The sequence below is a fragment of the Physeter macrocephalus genome, chromosome 9 (assembly GCF_002837175.3).
Source record: "Physeter macrocephalus isolate SW-GA chromosome 9, ASM283717v5, whole genome shotgun sequence".
NCBI lineage: Eukaryota > Metazoa > Chordata > Mammalia > Artiodactyla > Physeteridae > Physeter > Physeter macrocephalus.
In genome coordinates, this window is record NC_041222.1 from 6,492,084 (window position 1) to 6,513,296 (window position 21,213).

Genomic DNA, 21,213 nt, shown 5'->3' on the forward strand with positions numbered 1-21,213 from the left:
CTGTTGGCTTTCCTTTTCCAATTTTTTAATCTCAAATCTAAATGAAGCAGTCTATCAAATCTAAGGTCAGGCTGAAGACCGTAAAAGTCATCTACTCTGTATGTCCTGAATCTGGGGTCCAGGTGTAGACCTCCATGAATGAGACTGGCAAAGAGGGATTCAGTGAAATTCCATGCAAAATTTTGTGGCCATTTTAAAAACATATTTTTCACAAGAGAGAGGGTCCATAGAAATTGTGAGGTTCTCAAAGGAGTCCATGACTCTAAAAATATAATCCAGTGCTTATCTAACCATCATGTTTTGAAGACTAAAAAGGAACCATCCCATTGTCTCACTGAATGTCCTTGGAAATAGGTCCCATTCTAATATCACCCAAGAGCTACAGACAGGAAGTTCTTTCCTAAGTCTATCCTAATCCTTTGGCACCTCCCTCCCCATGCAAGTCCTTGGTAAATTCAGTGGAAATAGCAAACAGCTGCTCACCAACACCCACCCCAAAGAAAGAACAAGACATTTCTCACATATCTCAAGCTGCCTTAAATGTTCTTTCTTTGGCAAAGAAGAAAAAAAAAGAAATATATTTTTGGCCTCTAAACCTTTTCCCACCCGTGTGCATTTCTGCAGAAATGTTATCCATATGGTTCCCATTGCTTCCTCCATAAGTCATTAGGAATGCTTTGCACTGAGAACTTTTCTGATGACCAAAGAGTCTTTGGAGACTTTAAAAATGGCCCTTTTAGCCTTTCTTCATAGAAACAAGGAAGCTAAACAGAGTCAAATGCAAATGAACTAAGACCTGGAAAGGTTGAAGTTTTATTCAAAATTCAGAAACCATGAATTTTAAATATATCTATGCAAATATATCCTCCTCCTCCAGGGACAAGAGCTGATAAATACTCCATTGGCACAGAGGATGCCATGGTCTCAGCCATTTAAGTTGATATTTAGGGTTGGATGCAGTGACCCCATTAAATCCGAAGCTCTTTCAATCACCCTGAAGCTTTCTCATTATTCCTAGGGGACACAGTAAAGATTTTAGAGTTAGATTTGGGTGTGGAATTCTTGACTCCATCACCTACTAGCTGTACCTTGGCATGCTATTACCTATCTCATACCATTTTTAAAATTATAAAAGATAATATAGGGAAGCCCCAAATGAAATGCCTGATGCATAGTAAAAGTTCAAAAATTCTCTCTCTGCTTTTTCTCTTTCTCTCTGTTTAGTAAGTAATTGGAACTTGGAAGGGTTCCGTGTTTCCTGGGGGAAATACTGACTGTGTGAGGTGTAGGAGAGGAAGATAGGAAAATGTTCCATAGTGTTAAGTCCCCTCTTTCTAAGTCATCTGGACCACAGCCATCTTGGGAGACTGATTAAGAGAGAAAAGCTCAGAGGAATCAGTCTGTACCTTGGTCCTCCTCTGAAGCTGCCTAACTAGATGTTTCAGACTGATTTCAGAACTTCATTCCCAGCAGGCCTAAAATCACTCAAGGAGGGATATTTGAGCTGGGAGATGATGGAGAAGCAGAGAGAAAGAGAGGGAAAAAATAAAGGAAGAGATGGAGTAGAAAGAGACAGAGAAGAAAAAAAAAAGGCAGACGAGAGGAAAGAAGAAAGGAAGAAGGAAGAAGCGAGAGGAGATAGCAACCTGGGGCTGCATACTGAGATGGATGGGAGAAGCAGTGTGTGTGCTGAGTGTATTCTTTTGTGGTTGGAATCAAAGGCAGAACTGTCTCCGAAATCATGGGCCAGGATCTGAACCTGAGCCGGAAGCCGAGGGAAGGAGAAAATTGTCCAAGCAAAAAGGGAGGTGTTTCTAGCAGGCAGAGAGAGAAAAATCCCTCCTTGGTCAGTGGCTGGAGAGCTGTCCGTGGTGCTGACTGCCCGTCATTTGGAGCAGACAGGAGAGAGGAACTTTGAACTGGCTACTGCGGCTCTCTTCACCCCCTCCTCTCCTCAGTCCTGCACTTCTCAGAGCCAGGCTCGTTCTCTTTCCATCTCTTTTCCCTTTCCTCCTTGCCAATTAAATATTTTTTTTCTCAACTTCTCAATTCCTCACTCAAGAATTTCTTTTCCGTTCGAGCGCGGTTTTGTCTGGGGAGGTTCCTGTGTGGGTCCGTTTCAAGGCTCCTCTTCCTCTAATTAACTCACTAGTCCCTAGATCCTTTCAGGTCTAAGTATCACATCTCTCTCCTATCACCCTTTGGGTAATAATAACATTAGTAACAATAGCAACTGTAATTAAAGATAACATGCTTTGAGCACTCAGTAGGTGCCAGGGAGTATTCCAAATGATCTTACATACATTAACTCATTTAAATATTACACCAACCATGTTAGATAGGTAGTTATATTATCCTGTTATACAGATGAGGAATTAGAGCTTAAGAGGTAAGTGAATTGACCAAGATCACATACCTACAGGATTCTTGTTCATCTAGGGCCTGCACTTTTACTGAATCTGGGTTCCTTTAAATTTCTCATCACTTTTTCCTTATTGCTCCCTGCCCCTTCATCTGGTACCTTCGCCAATGCCTACACTTGCCTAAGCTTCCAGGGACTAGGAACCCTCATTGCTGATTTGGTTTAAATTAAAAAAAGGAAGCAGAGTAAGCAAAAATACAGAATATGCGCTGTGTGAGAATTCAGAATGTGTTCTGGCCTTCTTTTCTGCTTTAGGCAGAGGCCCCGTGCCAGCAACCCCAGCCTGCATTTCAGGCTAAATTGGGAGTCTTTGGTTCTCTGTATTAATGTCTTAGCCCCTGTACCCTCGCCCCTTTCCTGCCTCTGGTGGTATCGAGAGAACTTTGTGTCCCCTCAGCGTCTCACTCCTACATCCTGCCCACGTAGAGAGAAGCACTTGCTTAATTCTGGGAGGTTACGTGGTCTCATGCCTACACATACAGAGAAACAAACAGTCTGAAGTACTCATAGAGAGCCACGCAGATACAAACGGACCCACACGGGCACCTCCCCAGACAAAACCGCACTCGAATAGATACGCACAGACACACAAGCACCCGCATACCTAGAAACAGATACCCGCGACGCACACAGCTACAGACACGCTTAAGAGCATCACGATGCGGGGGTCTGCGCATACCCACCACACACAGTCCCTTTGGGTGCTCAGACTCGGAGAGACGCCACCCTATCCCCAGACCCACGAGGCTCCCCAGTGGCTCAGCCTCAGCCCATCCAGGCCGCCCCTCCCTCCGAGGAGGCCTCCCTTCTCTCGTCCTCTCTCTTCTCCTCCTCCTCCTCCGCCTAAAGATGTACAAAACACTCCTCAGAATAAACCCGGCTCCTGGCTCCTCCCTGCCCGCCCCTAGGCAGCCGCTCCCCCATTCATCTTCGCCGGTCGCCTGGTAAGTCCCTCCCCCCGCGTAGCCCGGCCTCTGCTGTTCCCCGCCCGGAGACCGCGGCGCACTTGGACTTCCCTCTCCATTCGCTAGTCGCCTCGCTCCCGGGCCCCAGGGCTGCGAACGGAGCTGGCGCGGGGCGGGGGGGGAGGAGGAAAGCGCAGGCGAGAGAGGGCGAGAGCGAGGGAGCCAGAGCCGGAGAGCCGGGAGGCAGAGGCAGCAGGGACCGCCTTCCGGAGCCGGGATTCATGCCTGTCCTCGGGACCAGCGAAGGGGACTTTACGGCTGAGTATGAGCCAGGCTGCTAGGAGCCAGGTACCCCTACGCCTGCAGTCCCCGCGCCGTTCCCGGTATGCGAGCTGGACGCAGGGCTCTCCCAAGTTCCCTCCAAGCCGAATAAAAAGCGTCTGCGCGCAGCTCTCCGCCAAAGACGGACGTTGACTCCAGGTAAGGCGGCGCCGGGCGCCGGGCAGGCAGCCCCGCTGCCCTTGGAGACCGCCCGCATTCGGGGCGCTCCCGCCCGCCCGGCCCCTCCCCCTCCCGGCCCCCTCCGCGCTTCCTTCGGCCACCCCGACGCCCGCAAGTCCTCTCAGCTTCCCTGGAGGCGGGGGTCTCTGTATTCTGGGGCGCAGAGGGTTAAATGCGGGTCTTAGGAAGTGGCGTGTGTGCTCCCCGCGCGCTCCCGACGTGTGTACCATGGTGAGAACTTGATATGGTGCTAGTGTGTGTTTGCGTGTGCGGCGTCGTTTGCGTTCGATGCGTGTGTTTGTGATGTGTGTGTGTGTGTGTGTGTGTGTGTGTGTGTTTAGGGGAGGGGGTGAAGAGAGGTCCTCTAACCTACTTAAGGCACGATGTGTGTGTGTGTGCATGTTTGTACGTGTATGTTTGTGTGCGCTCGTGTGTCTTTTTAATTAGGTCTCTCCAGCGTACAGGGAATGGGATCCTTACTATAGGATCACGTAGCCATCGGGAAACCCGCTGTGGATTCCCCTTGGGGCTCTGGGCTTGGGATTTGGGGAGGATTCCGGGGATCGGGATGGTACCTTATTTAGCCCAATATTGGTACCTCTGAAGGAAGATTTCTCCAAAGGATGGAGATCTGCTACACTTGGACTCACCATTTAATGTGAAAGGGAAATGGCCAAACCCTGAGGCAATGAGAGGCTGTCACTTGAAATTCCACACTGGGCAGATTCCAGGATTCTGATGGGAATTTGGAGTCACTGGGAGAAGTCGCAGGCGGACTCATCTGGGGCAAGTCTGGGATAGAGTCCACCCTGCCTCTCTGTTTGTAATCACAACAGCATGACAGCACCTCCTGCTTCTGTGCTCTGGGGGAGGATCTGGGCAAGTCTGTATGGATCCCCCTCCAGGGAAAGGAGGAAGGGTCCTCAGGGACTTGCTCATCCATCATAGCTACATAGAATCGCAGAGGAAATTTCATCTGGGGGCAGCTCTGAGAAATATGGTAGGAGATGGATGGGGCACTTCCCTAAGACAGATCCCTCTTTCCCTTCCCCACTGGGGAGACCCAGGGAATCTTTTCCTATACTCTGCCTCCTCGTGGCTCCACTGGGCTTAGGAGGATCCTGGGAGAAGGTAGAGAGGCAGTGTGTGTGTGCGTGTGTGTGTGTGTGTGTGTGTGTGTGTGTGTGTGTGTGTGCGCGCGCGTGCGCGCGCGTGCTTCAATACTGAAGGAGACCTACAATTTGGGAACGGGTTGTGGGTGGAGAGCTCATGGCGGCGTGTGGCGGTAATTGACTTAAACTGCTGTTGATCTACACCTCACATCTCTTGCTTGGCTCCAACATATGCTAAGGGCACACGGGGCTGGTGGGAAGAATCTCAGTAAGGAAGACAGTTCGGGTCAAGCCCCCCTTGCCTCTTTCTTCCACCCTCTAGGAGGCTGTCTAGGTAAGTCCTTTGGCCTCCCGGGCTAGGTCCTGCTAGGCTTGGACTCTGGGGCCAGCCATTGATTTGATTCCCGGATGTGTCTTAAAGGCTTGCCCTACTCAGCAAAAATGCTGAGTTTTACTGCTGTTAGCATGGCTTCCAGACTCAGCAGCTGTTACTTTCCCAAGGTAAGAGGCAGCCGTTCTGCTGTTAGGCAGTGAGGCTCCGGAGGACAAGGGCTGAGATGCTGGCACCACAGCCTCTTGTCTACCTAGGCAGGAAGGGGCCATTGGAAAGGTCTTCTAGGGAAAAAAAGTAGAAATATACTTGTCTTAAAAACCTATATGTATATATTTATCTTCTGGGGAGAGATAAAAGCAAACATGCGTTCGCGGGAGCCTGCCCTGGCGGGTGGGTGATGGTGCTACCTGCAGGCACTTGCAGACACACCATCCTCTGGCCAGAGGCTGACACCTCAGGCTGAAGCTTCACACGGCCACAAGGAATCTGCTTCGGGAAACTCATGTCAGAGCAGAGGTCCCCAGTTCACTTTAGGTGGGGTGTGTGAAGGCAAAGGAGGAGACCCCATGTTAGGAACTGCTCTCATTTTCTCTCTTTTTCAATACATAGGCGATAGAAGCTGGACGGAATATTGAAGAGCAGACAGGCGGGAGTCTGTAGCCAGAGAGGCCGTGAGAGGTCCCCAACATTCTCTAGCGAGTTGGTGGGGTGCCCGGGGCTAGAACCTATGATGCCTGACGGCCAGATCAATGTCTTTTCCTCTTGGCCACACTGCCCAGGGACTATATATTGCGCTCCACCCCTACCCTGCCACCATGTTCCCATCCAAGATGTTCGATTATCTTACCTCCTCAAACTTCTCATTTCAGAGATGCATTTCAAAGCTGTTCCATCTGGAAACATGACCTGGAGAGAAAGGGTCCAACGCTTTAATCACACTCCCGGTTAGACAGACAGAAACAGATAGACAGACACACACATGCACAGAACATACCTTCCTCCTCTAATGCCTTCGGAGAATTGCACACAGCTAGGTACCTAATGCTGCCCATGCCTAGTAGACAGAAGCCAGCAGAGCATCTGGACTGTACCTGAGCTCTTATTAAGAAATGCTTTGCTTTCCCCAGAGCCAAGTGTCCACCCATCTAGCAATGCAAATACTTCAGGCAAATTCATTTCTTTGCATCAATGAGTCTCTTACCCCTATACAATCATACACATTGCCGTCACGGGAGCATGCACAAGCACACATACGTACACGCACTCACATGGACACACGCGGATTTAGAAATCTTTTCTACTTTGTGTATTTCCCAGAAGAGAATTGCAACCTCTGCACCAAATTGCTTTCCCCTACATAAAAGCATCACCCACACGAAGACTGGGACTCAGTCCCATGGAACGGGAAGTATAAAGCCCTGTGAAAGATGGGCTCTTAAGAAGTTTAGAATCATGTCCAAGCAAAAGTGTGCTCCCGGACTCCTAGGTGCTCTTTTTGGGGCGCAGGTGAGCATGGAGAAAAAAAAAACATGGGTATTTCAGGCCCATCTGCAATAGAGCCTTTCCACACAGGCTTTTCTGGGGCTGGATGGCAATTTAGCTCCCAGAAGGGGGAGCTGTGACTCCATTTCAATCAAGAAGAAGCAGATCAGAGATTCCAGATCAGCTGCTGAGCCCCTGTTGAGTTTTAGACAGCCCAGCTCAGACTGCAATGAATATATTTGAAATTGTACAGGTGGGGACCTTAAAAACACTCTCGCCTGGTCAGTCCAAATAAGACATCTCCTTCTTAGTGCTTACAAGAGTTTATGCTTTTGACCAAAAAGTCCTCTGTTTCTCTGGAAAGGTCTTTGCCCAAGGGACCTTCAGTTGTGGGAAGAGAAAATTTCTGATTTGCACCCTCTAGCTTATCCCCTCCCGATTCCTTAGATGAAATCACCAGTACCTGTCACCTGACCAGGCCACTAGGGTTAGTCGTATCCTACTCATCTTCTCTACCTGCGTCTGCCTTGCTAAAATCGAAAGATTAACGGACTGGCCACTGAACTCCCAGTAATCATATTAAAGACAAGATGGGGGTCATGCGAAGAGGACGAATCTTCAAATGTCATTCTCCAAATAATTCCCCTCATTGTTTTCCATTCTAACCCCTTCTGCAAGGAGTACCTCTCTCTTTCTCTCCTCCATCTCACAATGTCAGCCTCACATTTTTAATGTCCTACCTGTATTTCAGCATCCAGCTCAAATGACCCTTCCAAGAAGTCTTCCCCAAATCTTATTTTGTAATTAATCTCTTTCTACCCTGTTCTTTCATATAATTTTGTCTGAAACTCTATTTTAGCTTGTGTCTCTCTTTGCCCTGTTTCATACCTCTGTGGGCCTGTGTCTCACTTGCCCTCTTCAATATGGTCTAAGATCTTAGGAGCATCTTTTTATCCCCAGTTTGATCAACAGCTGTAATTTCTCTCTCTCTTTCCCTCTTTCTCTTTCTGATAATTGTTTCATAGTCACTCAAAGCAATGCAATCATGGCTTCAAAATTATACCACCTATACCGATAATGTAGGGATACCAATGATGATACAGACAAGTAAACTTCTCTCCTACTTGGAAGTGAAAGTTTCCCTGCTGTGTTCCTGGATCTTTAGTTTTGTTCTCATTTAATCTTCCTTCTCACCCAGTGAGGCAGACACAGCCCCTTTTAGTGAAGAGGAAAGTGAAATGCAGGATGTATAGGTCCCTTGCCCAAGAGGAGAGTGAAACTCAGTATGGCTAGGTCCCTTCACATAACCAACAGAGCTAGAACTTGAACCTAAGTCCTCCTTGCTTCAGCATCTCTGCCTTTTCCAGTGTACCTCTGAGTTAATGGTAACTGTTGTGCATGGCCAAGAGGATTGGGTTGTTCAGTAGTTGCTAGGAACAGTTGGGGGCATATTATTAACTCTTTGGAATTGATGTTTCATGACATTCATCAAAGAATCTCAGTGTTTTAAGGTTTCACTATAACAAAACCTTTCTCCTTATTCAAGAACCAAGAATCCTTTTTGTAATATCCATAACACATGGCCACGCAGTCTCATTTTTAGTACTTTTAGCAACAGTGAACTCTTTGCTACACAAAGCAGCCTGTGTAGTCTAGGGAGAGCTTTGCTGGAATGTTTTCTCACCTTGACACTAAATCTGCCTTCCAACCATAAATCTCTAAAATCATATAACACAAGTATAATTCTCTTCCAATCTTATAACCACAGATATTCTCTTTCAGACTAGATGGGCCTGTTTTCACAGCCCTTTCTCCTGTAACATCCATTCAGGCCCCTCACCAAACTGTATGTTGTCCTATGGGTGTCGCCTAGTTTATCTTACTTATGGGGTAAGCCACAAAAGGGAGAGGTGAAGTTGAATGAGGATTAAAAGGGACGTTCATTCATTTATTGATTCAGCAAATATTTATTGGCTACCTACTATTTTTCAAGCATTGCTATAGACCAGTTCTGTCAAATAGAACTTTCTGTGATGCTGGATATCCTCCCCGTGCTGTCTAGTATGGTAGCCACGAAGCACATGTGACTGTTGGGCACGTGAAACATGGCTAGTGTTACTTTGGGTTTTTTATCTTATTTAATTTTTATTCATTTTATTTTAATTTAAGTAGCTGTATGTGGATGGTGGCTACTTACTGAGCAGCAAAGATCTAGACATTAGAATTGTAGCATGAACATGGTCCTGTTCTCATGGAGCTCATAATCTAGTGGGGAGAGAGTACTGATAAATGAGTAAAGACATAGACAAGTAAAACAATTTCATGTAATAGTAAATGTCATGCAAATAAAAATTGGGGGTAATAGGCTAGAAAGAAATGTAGGTCACAGAACTTTAGATAGGGTCGTCAGGAAAAGAATTCTCGGAGGGAGTGATATTAGAACTGAGATTTAAATGAAAAGGAACCAACCTTGTGATTATGTGGGGAAAGAATATCATATCAGAGGCAGAGAGAAGAACAGTGATGACGTCACTAGGCAGGGTCAAGCTTAGGAAATCTAAGGGATAGTGTGACTGAAGCTTTTGCGTGAGAAAGGGAATGTCATAAGACGAAAATAAGGTAGGGAGAGCCCAGATCACAGAGGTCTTGTACAAGGTGAAGGATGAGAAGTCTAGACATCTCCCCTTTGCAATCTCCCTGTCTAGGAAGTATGTAGTCTGAGGACCGAGCTGAGGAGAGTTTGGAGATTCACAGAAGCTCATCGTTACATGTTCTCTATGGGTTTTCTTCGTGTCCATTTTTTCATCAGTCATTTCAATGAATTCCTCTACTCTTAATTTCTAGTCCTGCTCTGAGTGCTACACACTCTGGAAATACCCAAATCTAAAGGGAGGGGGAGGACCTGGAGAGGGGGGAATGGCTAGAAAAGGAAGAGAGGAATGAATACCTGGGGAGAAGTAATTGAAATGAAGTCTGATGAAAAAGGAGGAAAGCTGGAATCAGTTTGGATCAGAAAATATTTATTGCGTCTCTTGTCTGGGAAAGGCCTTAAACAAAATGGCTTGGGGGTATGGCGATGTATTGTGCCAAGGACTAGAGGTCTGCAAATCCATAAATAATTAGCATTCATGGAGACTGATCATTGCCATTTCAGAAGTTCTGTGAGAGTTTGGGGAAGGGTAAGATTAAAAGAAGACACAGAGATGGTGATGGTAGAGGAAGGAGGTGGATGGCTATGATTAGAGATCAGAGATGACATCTGTTCATGTTATATCTTCATTAATTCAAGTTTACGAACTGCGCAGAGACTCAGGGCACCTGATTTTAGTCCTGGCTCCTACCACTGTATACGTGGACCACCTTGAGAACATATCTGCCCTTCTCTGGGCTTGCCTTCTGCCAATTGAGAAGGACCACATGGTGGCCTGCCTTACTGAAGGGATTTGCCCAGCTCTGCGGAAATGGTGCAAGACGAAATTCTTGTAAAAGCAGAGAGAGACTCACGCCATAGCCACACTTCATCATAAGGTTTAGATGTCTTCTCAAAAAAGCAAATGAAAAAGAAGTCATACCTCAGGGCACAGATTGTGACTCAACAAAGTGTTGCTGAGTGGGATAGAGGTGGCTTTCTTGTAACTCTTAATATCAAAGGGATTATGTGTTAGCAGGAAACCCACTGTCCTCCTGGAACATAGTAGCCTAGAAAGGCTGCCTAGAAATCCATAGACAGTCCTTGCTACTGAGGGGGTGGAGAAGACAATTAAGAAGGTAAGGAGGCTGAGGAAATGTGAAATTAATTTCTTTTTTGCATATGAGGGTGCGGGGCATCTTTATCTCTCAAAGGAACTGTCTTTTGGAGATTGCAGGTGGCTTTAAGGCAAATAGACTGAAAGAGACAGGGTGTGGGAAAGTTAAGAGTGGTGAATTACCAGGCCTGTCCGCTGTCCGTTGGCGGACACACATAGGAGAGAAAGCCTGGGGTGGACACAAAATACATCATTCTGAACAAATCTTGTTCTCAGTTTGTGATTATCTCACGGGGTGCAGAGCTGCATACAACAATGTCCGGGCCACCTTGGGAACAGCTAAGAGACTGTATTCCCCCCAAGGGTGAGGAGGTAGATGCATAACGCAATTAACAAAAGCAAGATGCCATGGTTTTTGTGTAAATTGCAAAGGTCAGAGCAGCAGGGTTCCAAGTAAATGGCCCATCTGAACAGCTAGAACCCTTTGTAAGGGTTAACCCAATACTGGCCGGGAGGGGTTTCTGAGGCATAATTTATCTAGCCTTTCAGAAGTCCTGCAAATGAACCAGTAGGAACCTCTCTGAGAAATAATGGATCCTGGGGGTATTGTGGAACAACTGAGTTACAGATTACAAGCTGATTCAGGAGGAGGAAGGGCAGACATCTAGGATACGATTGCCTTTTAGAGGACCCACACTTCCAAGTGGTCAGTTCTTATGTAGGTGAATTTCTGGTGGGCTGTGGAATCCCTAGAGACTCCAGAGGACACCCCCCCCCCCACCAAGATCGATCTGGAAGACATTCCAAGAACTGTGATATCTACCTTAAGTAAGTATGTTTTGGTTTACATGGTAGTGGATAAGCTAAATTTCTCATGGAATTTGATGGGCTCTGGGTTTACAAACACATCATAGGGGAAGGACCCACAAGAAGCCTTACCAGGCACTATAAAAACATCCGCACAAAGCACAGGAGCCATTAAAAAAAGAAAATCAGCACTTTGGTATGTTTGGGAATGGAGGGAAAGATTGAAAAGTAGATTACCCAGCAGGGGGTGGTAATATGGTTTTCCTACTGGCACCAATTTTGGAGTCATGACTCTGAGGTGACGTGGTCCTCGTCAAGTGCCATTACCAGAGATGGCCGAGGCAAGGGAGGGCCGAGAGGGGTCATAAAGAAATTTATTCTGAATGCGTATCAGCAGGACAGCGTCATTCAAAGTCCAGTGGAACCTCACAAGTGATTCCTGAAAATATTACTAGATCAGCCGCAGTTTTACCTGCCCTCTCCTCTCATTCCTGACAGTGGGAATTATACATTTAGGCAGAGCATAGGATAGAACTTGAGGAGTTCTGGAAGGGTCTTCGCCCACAATATTTAGAGATGGCTGAACTGTCACAGTTAGAGAACCATTTTTGAAGTGGAGCAGTGGGTATGCCATCAAAGAATGTCACCAGTTCTTTGAGCTGTAACGGGTACTTGGCAGAGATATCTTGTTGAATGTTCTCAACAGGCACGTGCATGAGCAGTATCATCCCCCACGCTAGAGATGAGGAAACTAGGGCTCAGTGCAGTGATGCCCCTCCGTCAAGGCCACCCACTGAGTCAGTCGTGTTGAGGATCTGTGCTGTTTCTGTCTCACTTGAAAGCGTAGTGGTTGAAAGCGTGGACTCCGGAGTTTGCATGCTAGCCGTGCCACTGGCTAGCTCTGTGACCTTGGCCAGATCACCTAATGTTTCTCTGCCAGTTTCCTCATCTGTGAAATGAGGATAACAATAGTCACTCCTCATAGAGATATTGTGGGGTTTTAATGAGTTTACACGATAGGTGCTTTGAATCCTGCCTGGCAGATCATCACCATTATATAAACGTTAACTGTTATAACTTTTTTTTTTATTATTACTACACCCTGTTGCATTAGATGAAATGTCGCCCAGGCCCCAGGTATGTTCCCCACCTGGAAATGTCCTGTAGGAAAGAGATTATTATCAGGTTCGAGGCACTACCTTGCAAATGAGCTTTCTCAATCTTTTCTTTTTTTTTGGAGGCACCTCGTGGTATGCAGAGCTTCCCTGACCAGGGACTGAACCCGTACCCCCTGCAGTGGAAGCACAGAACCCCAACCACTGGACCACCAGGGAAGCCCCTCTCCATCGTTTTTACCAGTCCTGTCCCCTCATATGGCAATGTGATACCAGCAGTTAGGCGAGAGATTAAGAGAGTGGGAAAAGGCCTTGAAAGATTCAAAATGATTGAGGCAGATTTTTAAATTCTTTCTATTATCATGTGTCAGAAACCAGATATAGCCATACGATCACTGACCAATCAGGGCTGAAAAGTCATCTTCAATATGGTCTGGGTCAACTTTCTCATTTTTTTACATATACACTTTTTCCTCTTTAGGATCCAACTGTATCTGAGTTGGTCATGGTACCCTAGTCCCCTGCAGCCCATGTCATTGCACCTCTTGATTTGGTGTCCTAATCTGTAAGACCTGGGTGTTCAGCAGGTACCTGTGGGAGAGCAGCTGATTGACAGCAGGCTGCATGCCCTCGTGTGAACCGTGTTTATCATCCTCCTCATCACAACTCCCCTCTTCCTCGACTTCATCATGTATTTTACCAACTGCTTGTATATCTTAACATGTGTATCTTATTCAGCCTTCACAGTCACATTCTGAAGTTGGAATTCTTCTCCCCATTTTCCAGATGAGGACCTCATGCCTCAGAGGTGAAAGGATTTGCCCCAAGATAGAAAATGAGCGATAGCATCAGGTCTCAAACCCATATCATCAGACACTAAACATAACGTCTTTCTACTGAACTGCCCTCCATCCACACATACCCCTAAGGCATGGTCCAGCCCCTAGAAGCTTGGTGACTTCCCCAAGTCAAGGTGGATTCTTGCTGTTTGGTCTCTGTTGTTTTAGGCCAGGTACGTTGTTGCAAATCTTCAAGCCTCTGTCATTCTGTCCCTGCCCTCAATCCCAGTCTTGTGTATGCCTAAATAAGGAAGGCGTCTACCTTATGTGCTCCAGGAGATGTTAATAAATGGTGTCACTGGAGGGAAACTTCTTAAATCTCCTTAATAACCTGCATTTTGCTTTCTCTCCTTCTTTATCTGTCAGCGTCATGAATATCTTCCACTCTTCCCGTGCTTTCTGGCTGCCAACTTCATAGCCTCTTAAAATAGTAATTTAACTTCACAATGCCTCAGCAGGAAACCTTAGCTAGCATGTTTATTTGCACCCTTAAGTTGTGGAAGCTCCAATGCTGCTGAGACCAGGACCAGTGGTCATAGAATAAGCTACTTTCTGACTTTGGGCCCCAGCCAAGAGCCAAGATCTTACTTTTCTTGGAAATAGAATCACCAAAGCCACCTCTGGTAACAGTAGCACTTTTAAAAGAGGCTCAGGAAATAGCAGGGTGGAGGTGGCGTGAATTGTGACAGCCTAATGTTGCAAGAGAAAAGATATATATAGACAGATAGAATATATATTATGTAAAATATATATAGAATACATATGTATATATATTCTCTCTATAGATAGATATCTATATTTACTCTCTACACACACACACACACACACACACACACACACACACACACACACACGTGAGTGTATAAAGGAATATTGAATGTAGTTGAGAATAGGTAGGAAGGAGAAGAGCAATAGATATAGGGGGAAACGTCCAAGGCAGAGTTCTCTCTATTAATGGAACCTGAGCCCAGATATGGTCATAAGATCATCTTTTGCCAGAAGATGATCTGGGGATGGGACTTCCAGCTAAAAATGGGATGGGGAATGCACTTGGTTCATAAACCTATACAAAAAACAAAAATATTCAAGTTCCCTAGTAATCAAACAAATGAACATAGGAATGTGATGCCACACAACATCATCAAGATGTGTGTGGTTTTTTTTTAATGCCAGCACCCAATACTGGTAAGAATGAAGGGAAAAAGACACTCTCCTGGGGCATTGGCAGAAATCTTTATTGAATGCAACCTTTTATGAAATGTGACTTTCATTCTTTCATTTAAGAAACAGACATTGTTTGTTGAACACTTGTTCTGTGTAAGACATTGTTCTAGGAGCTGTAAACGCAGCAGTGAGCAAAACTGACTAAGCCCCTGTCTGCTTGGAGGTGACCTTCTCATGAGGGAGAAGAGAAGTAAATAAACAAGCAAACATATAGTATGTCAGGTGGAGAGGAGTGTCATAGAGCTGGAGGGTAGCCTGGTGGGAGAGGGCGGGTGGTTTTGTATAGGTGTGGGCAGTGGACATCCCCAGTGAGATGCTGATGTTGGGCAGAGGTCTGTCTGAAGTCATGGGAGAACCTTGAGGACATCCGGGGACGAGCGTTCCAGCAAGAGTAAAGTCTCTGAGGTCAGACTGTGCTTGGTGGGTTGGAGGAACAGTGAGGAGACCAGTGTGGCTGCAGTGAGGTGATCAAGAGGAAGGCGGGGAGAAGAGGCGATGCTTGATGCTTTAGAGCAGGATCAGATCTCTTTCCATCTCTACCGCTATCATTGGGTCTGTCCCTATTTTTTAAAAGAAGATGAAAATCCTTCCATTTTAAGAAATTCCCCATTCCTAGAAGTAAATTAATTATTTGTGTGAGAAGAAGGAATTCAGAGTGTTTGGGAGAAAAAAGAAACACCAAGGGCTTCCCTGGTGGCGCAGTGGTTGGGAGTCCGCCCGCCGATGCAGGGGACATGGGTTCGTGCCCCGGTCCGGGAGGATCCCACATGCCGCGGAGCGGCTGGGCCCGTGAGCCGTGGCCGCTGAGCCTGCGGGTCCGGAGCCTGTGCTGCGCAACGGGAGAGGCCACAACAGTGAGAGGCCCGCGTACCGCAAAAAAAAAAAAAAAAAAGAAAGAAACACCAAAACAAAGCATATCATGGAATATCTAGAGTCATTCGGAATGATAGTAGAGAAGCACATTTATATGTTAGAAGGTGGGATGAAAATAGGGAACCTGTAAAACGGGGCTAGCAACAGTACCTCCCTGATAGTTTGGCTGTGAGAATGAATATCACGTGTATAAAGCGCCTAGCAACATGCCTCGTATACAGTTGAGTGCTGGATCAATGGCACTCATGATGACGTTTATCGGTAGGGATATATTTTTTTGGTAACCTACTAAGTTAAACCCCCCCCCCAAAAAAAACCCATAAGGTACAGAATATTGTGTATAGCATGCTATTTTGAAAGGTGCACCCTAATATTTGAGTGGTTATCTTTGGGCGATAGGCTATGAGTGAATTTCAGTCTCTCCTTTATACTTAACTGTATTGCCTAATATTTCTGTAATGAATGTGCATTACTTGGGTAATGAGCATTTTAAGTAGTAAGATGTGGTGGACCAGTGAACAGTTCTTGGTAGAAAAAAGACCTGAAGAAGCAGAGACACGTGCTTTAATGCAGAGTTTGCTAAATTTCCTAAATCAAATTTAAATGGACTCAGGTATTTTTTTTCCTTTTTTTTCCCTTGACCTTGGCCTGAGCAATAATACTCATAAAAACCAAATATTTGATAAGTAATTTATACTTTGCAATATACACTAAAATAGCCATCATGCCCTTAAAAGACAAGCTGTACCACCTCTGAATCATCTGGAATCATTTCACATACTGGTAGTATTTTGTGTGCCACGACTTGGAAAACACAGATTTAGTGGCTGCCACTTGGGAATCAGCTTTGGACTCTAAGAGTCACTTTTAATTTTCGGTAAATCACATTCCTTCTCTGGACCTCAGTTTCCTCGCTTGTAAAATGAGGGCTTGAGATTCAGTAGGGCTCCTAAGAAACCCTTTGGAGGTGCACTGGGGGAGTAGGAAGGTTGAGCAGGTGAGATTGCCTCAGTCCATCCTCACCTTGCCATCTACCTAGAGCAGATCTACTTTATCTTGGCTTTATTACTCTTGTGTAAGAGTTGAGTAAAGGGTTCCAAGTCTTTTAAAAAATGACTTGAAATCATTGGTTTAAGCATTAAGTGGTCTTTAAAGGGGATTTACAAATGATAGATTTTGTCCTCGATTAAGTCATTGTCTTGAGCTCTTTGGGAGGCTGTGTATGACTCTGACATATCCCCGAGGGCTGAGTGGGAAGAGAAGGCATATGTAAGACTGTGTCTTTGCCACCTTTGTGATCACAATGCACGACATATAATCGCCCTCAGAGATTAAATGAATCCAAGAAGGTATGAGCTATATTCAAGGCAGCCTCGTATGAAAATGAAATATTTCCACAGGAAACCTCAGGAGTGAAAGCATGCTAATCCAAGTTGCCCAGGAAAGGCTTAGGACAGGCAATGACATTGGGGGGAAGGATCTGTCCTCGTGCAAGTGGAAAGGGGGCATTCCACGTAGAAGAAATGGTGGGCACGCAGACATGACCCCAAGTCTGTGTCCGTTTTTCATCACAGAACTATAGAATGTTAGAACTGAGCTAGAAGGGACCTTAGGATGCATCATATCTGACCCTCCCTCTTTTTTTCAGATAAAGAAATTAAGGTTCTGATGGGGGAATGTTATGGCCAAGGCCACCATCTTTATTAGTGAGGTTGTTAAACCTACCCCGACTCCTGATTCCCAGGCAACGGTTACTCTTCTGACTGAACATTTTCATGTCATTTCCCATGGCTCACGAGTTCCTCTAAAACTGAGAAAAAGGTGGTGTGTGGTCAAATAAATTTGGGAGCTGCTTCAATGATTTGCCCTCTCTTGGAAATCAAATTATGTATAAGCACATTTCCTGACAACGTCCTCTCATAGAGATTTTAAAATCTAATTCAATCTTTCTCAAAATTTGACTACATAGTTTCAACTTTCTATATTTTTCATTTAATTCATAATAATGTTCTATATAGCTTACTTGAGGAACCTCTGCACTAGACAAATCTATCTTCCATAGAAAAATAAGAATATTATGAGTATGGAAAAATGTTATATAAGCAATTCTGATGGTCCATATTTTTTCAGAGATGATGGTCATATTAAGAAAATTATTATCAAAGAAGAGTAAGAAGGGAAGTTTCCCAGATTTAATGTAAGTTTCACCTTCCTCCCTCCCTTCCTTCCTTCTGCCTTTACCATCCTACTTTCCTGCCCTTTTTCCTTCTGATCTCCAATGAATAGGACATTTTTTTGATCTGAAGCTCTGCTGGTCTGATAAGGAGACAGGTGTGCATCATGAGGTCATACAGAGTAGCTGGTGCTGAAATTGGAGCATGACAGCAGGTTAGGGAGAAGAGAGGAGGTCTGTCTGCGTGAGCCATGAAGGACGGATAGATGGAGGAACTGCATTCCAAGTAGAGAGTGGGAGGTGAAATAGTGCAGTCTGACTGGAGAGCATGCTCAGGGGCAAAGCTAGAGACAATCTAAGGATGAAACATGTAAAACCTTAGAACTCCTATTAAGTAATCTGTGTTTAGAACCTTGTTGGTAACTCTTAAGAAGTGGATGGACTTGATCAGATCTGGGATTGAGAAAGACAAAGATGGGGATACAGGGAGGGGGAGGGAGGAGTCTGGTGGCCCTGTAGCAGGTTATCGTAATTGTTCAGATGACTGATAGAAGATGTCCTTCTAGGCTAGGGCAGTGACAAGGGAGTGGATTGGAGAAACAGTGATGGTGGGACACAGGAGAGGGAGGGGTTAAGGATAACTTCCTCCGAGGCTGTGCCAGATCTAGGCCCGTGCTCTCTAAATAGTGTGTCCAGAAACAGCAGGGTCTCAATTATCTCACCGTGGGCTGTGAAATTCTAAAAAAAAAAAGTTCTCAAAACAAAATTGTTTAATTTGCTTTAATTGAAAAATAAACACATGCCATGTACAGCACTCTCTGGAGGAGGAGGAAAAGCTAGAAAATGAAATGAACAGTTGGGTGTGGTAGGCCCTCAATTATTAGAAATTCTGAAATGAGAATTGGTGTTGGTTGAGACATTAATTTGGGGTTAAATTCAGGAATGGGAAGTGTAAGCCTTTTCTCTAGGCATTGGTTTTCTTAATCTCTCATGAGGTTATTTATTATTATTAAGAATATGAGAATGGAATGGAGTCTGCAAAAATACTGAATCACTGTGCCCGTACACCTGAAACAAACACAATATTGTAAATCAGCTGTACTTCAATTAAAAAAAAAAAAAAGAACATTATAAAGCAGCTGTGGAATAAAGGAAGGAGTGCTGAACATAGAGTCAGACAATTAGGTTTGATCCTTTCTCTGTCGTGTTAATTATGTGACCTTTGGTGAGTTATTCCATTTCTTAGCCTCAGACTCCTCATCTGTAAAATGGGGATACTAATCCCTACGTTATTGTGTTCCTATGAGGATAGTATAATTAATACACATGGAAATTCTAACATACTGTTAAGAGATGATGGAGAAGGAGGGGGAAGGTGAAAGAGGAGAAGAAGGAAAAGGTGGAGGAAGGTTAGAAGGAGGCAACGGGAAAGAAAGAGGAGGAAGAATATTGCAGTGAGTCCAGTGGACTCATTCAGTCATGCAGGATGGACTTGAGAGCCTTCTACGTGCCGACGCTGGGGGCTACCATGGCAGGAAACAGCTGAGCCTTGCCTCTGTGGCACTTCTATTCTAGCAATCAGTATTCTCAATCTCTAGGCCATAGCATGGAGTCAAGGAGGAAGACTGAGTGAAGGGAGGTGGTTGGAAAGCCTCAAGATGTGTTTTAGGAGGCCTTATCTCAACTGGACATTCTCTCTTTTCACAACCAGTCTGCCTTCCCCGATCAAGTACAGATGCTGTGACCCTGATATAGGTTCCACTTGTCTCATGGGGAACACAGTCTGACCACCACTTTCACATCAAGGTGATGGTGGCTTGGAATTGTTAAGCTTTTTCTCTCTCTCTTTATTTTTTTTTGGCTGCGTTGGGTCTTTGTTTCTGCTGTGCGCAGGCTTCTCGTTGCTGTGGCTTCTCTTGTTGCGGAGCATGGACTCTAGGCGCGCAGGCTTCAGTAGTTGTGGCTTGCGGGCTCTAGAGTGCAGGCTCAGTAGTTGTGGTACATGGGCTTTGTTGCTCCACAGCATGTGGGATCTTCCCGGACCAGGGCTCGAACCTGTGTCCGCTGCATTGGCAGGCAGATTCTAAACCACTGTGCCACCAGGGAAGTCCCTGTTAAGCTTTAAGTGTCTTGATTCTTATGATATTGGCATCTTAGAATGATAGTTGTACAATCTTAGAATAATAAAAAGAGTCAGAATCTCATGGACTCATAGAATGTAATATTTATGGAATATAAAAATCAACTCTGAGTACCACCAAATCTTAAAAATCATAGACTCATGAAATTAGAGTTTCTTGGAAGAGAATGGCATTTTATGGTTATCTGGTCCACCCTCCTTCCTAGTTCATGGAAAATACTAATATAGCATTAAAACTACAAACATTTTTGAGAACCTTTATACAGGAAAAAGGTGGCCTTGAAGGAAATGCAATGCTTAATAACACTAATGGTAATATTTTCGTCAAGGGACACTGATGGTGGAGACAGGTGGGATTTCCGAACATCATAAAAATTCTTGGTGGGGACCAGGGAGGGCAATCATTGACTTACTGATACCCGAGACACTCAAGTAATAGAAATCTTGAAGCAAAATAGGAATCCGTGACTTTGCTCACTGGCCATTCATGTTGTCATTTTAGAAAATAGTCCCCTAAATATTGGTCTTCTTTCTTAGGACTATAAGTTCTGGGAGTGACAAATGCATCTCTATGACTTATACAAGGTTTCTAGAAAAGTGCTTTGCATTGCTGGACCCTTCAGGCCTCCAGTCTTATTGTTTTTTTATCCCTCCTTAACTTCCTCTTGTTCACACAAGGTCAACTATTGTTGATCTGTGTCCTTGCTTATGTTTCCTCTGAAGTGCTGGCTTATATGCCCAAGACTTTTTTCTTTTAGAAGAAAAAACCACCTGGCGTCCATTTCGTGTGGGGTAGTTGTTTCCTCCACATCTCTCACAGGTACAGAATGAACCTGGCTTAAGGAAGTGTAGAGAGTATGCAGGGCTCTTTGCTTTATACCACTGAAGCTGTGTGTGTGTGTGTGTGTGTGTGTGTGTGTGTGTGTGTGTGTGTGTGTGTGTGTGTGTGTGTTTGTGTGTGTGTGTGTGTGTGCACGTGCACATGTATGCATACATGTGTGCATATGTGCCGCCCACATAAAATGTGAGTTTGGTTGCTTTTCACGTGAGTGTGCAATTGTATTTGAATGTGCTCATGGATTCCTGCATGCATTCCTATATGGTTAAACTTGTGTGAAATGAATGTGCTTCTGAATAAGTGAGATGTGTAAATGATTATGTGGTTCTTGACGTCTATTTGGTAAGCGTCTACTGCATATCTGATAATGAAGTAAGTCCTTTCATAGATGCAAATCTATTGCATTTACAACTATGAAATAGGTATTACAGTTTCTGTTTCAAAGACCTGTCAACTAAGGTTCTTAGAATTGAAGTGAGGGACTTCCCTCATGGAGCAGTGGTTAAGAGTCTGCCTGCCAATGCAGGGGACATGGGTTTGAGCCCTGGTCCAGGAGGATCCCACGCGCCGCAGAGCAACTAAGGCCAAGTGCCACAGCTACTGAGCCTGCGCTCTAGAGCCGCAAGCCGTAACTCCTGAGCCTGCGTGCCACAACTACTGAAGCCCGTGTGCCTAGAGTCCGTGCTCCGCCACAAGAGAAGC

At 45.2% G+C, this 21,213-nt stretch overlaps 1 protein-coding gene across 1 annotated transcript in view; it reads left to right on the top strand.

Annotated features, from left to right (window-relative positions):
- Positions 1-3,492: 3,492 nt before the first annotated feature.
- The window catches only part of BRINP1 (BMP/retinoic acid inducible neural specific 1), a 196,992-nt gene continuing 179,271 nt past the window's right edge, over positions 3,493-21,213 (top strand). Inside the window, exon 1 of the mRNA XM_024126435.1 lies at positions 3,493-3,807. The gene's annotated coding sequence lies outside the window, so the exon portion shown is untranslated. The remainder of the gene's footprint in view (positions 3,808-21,213) is intronic.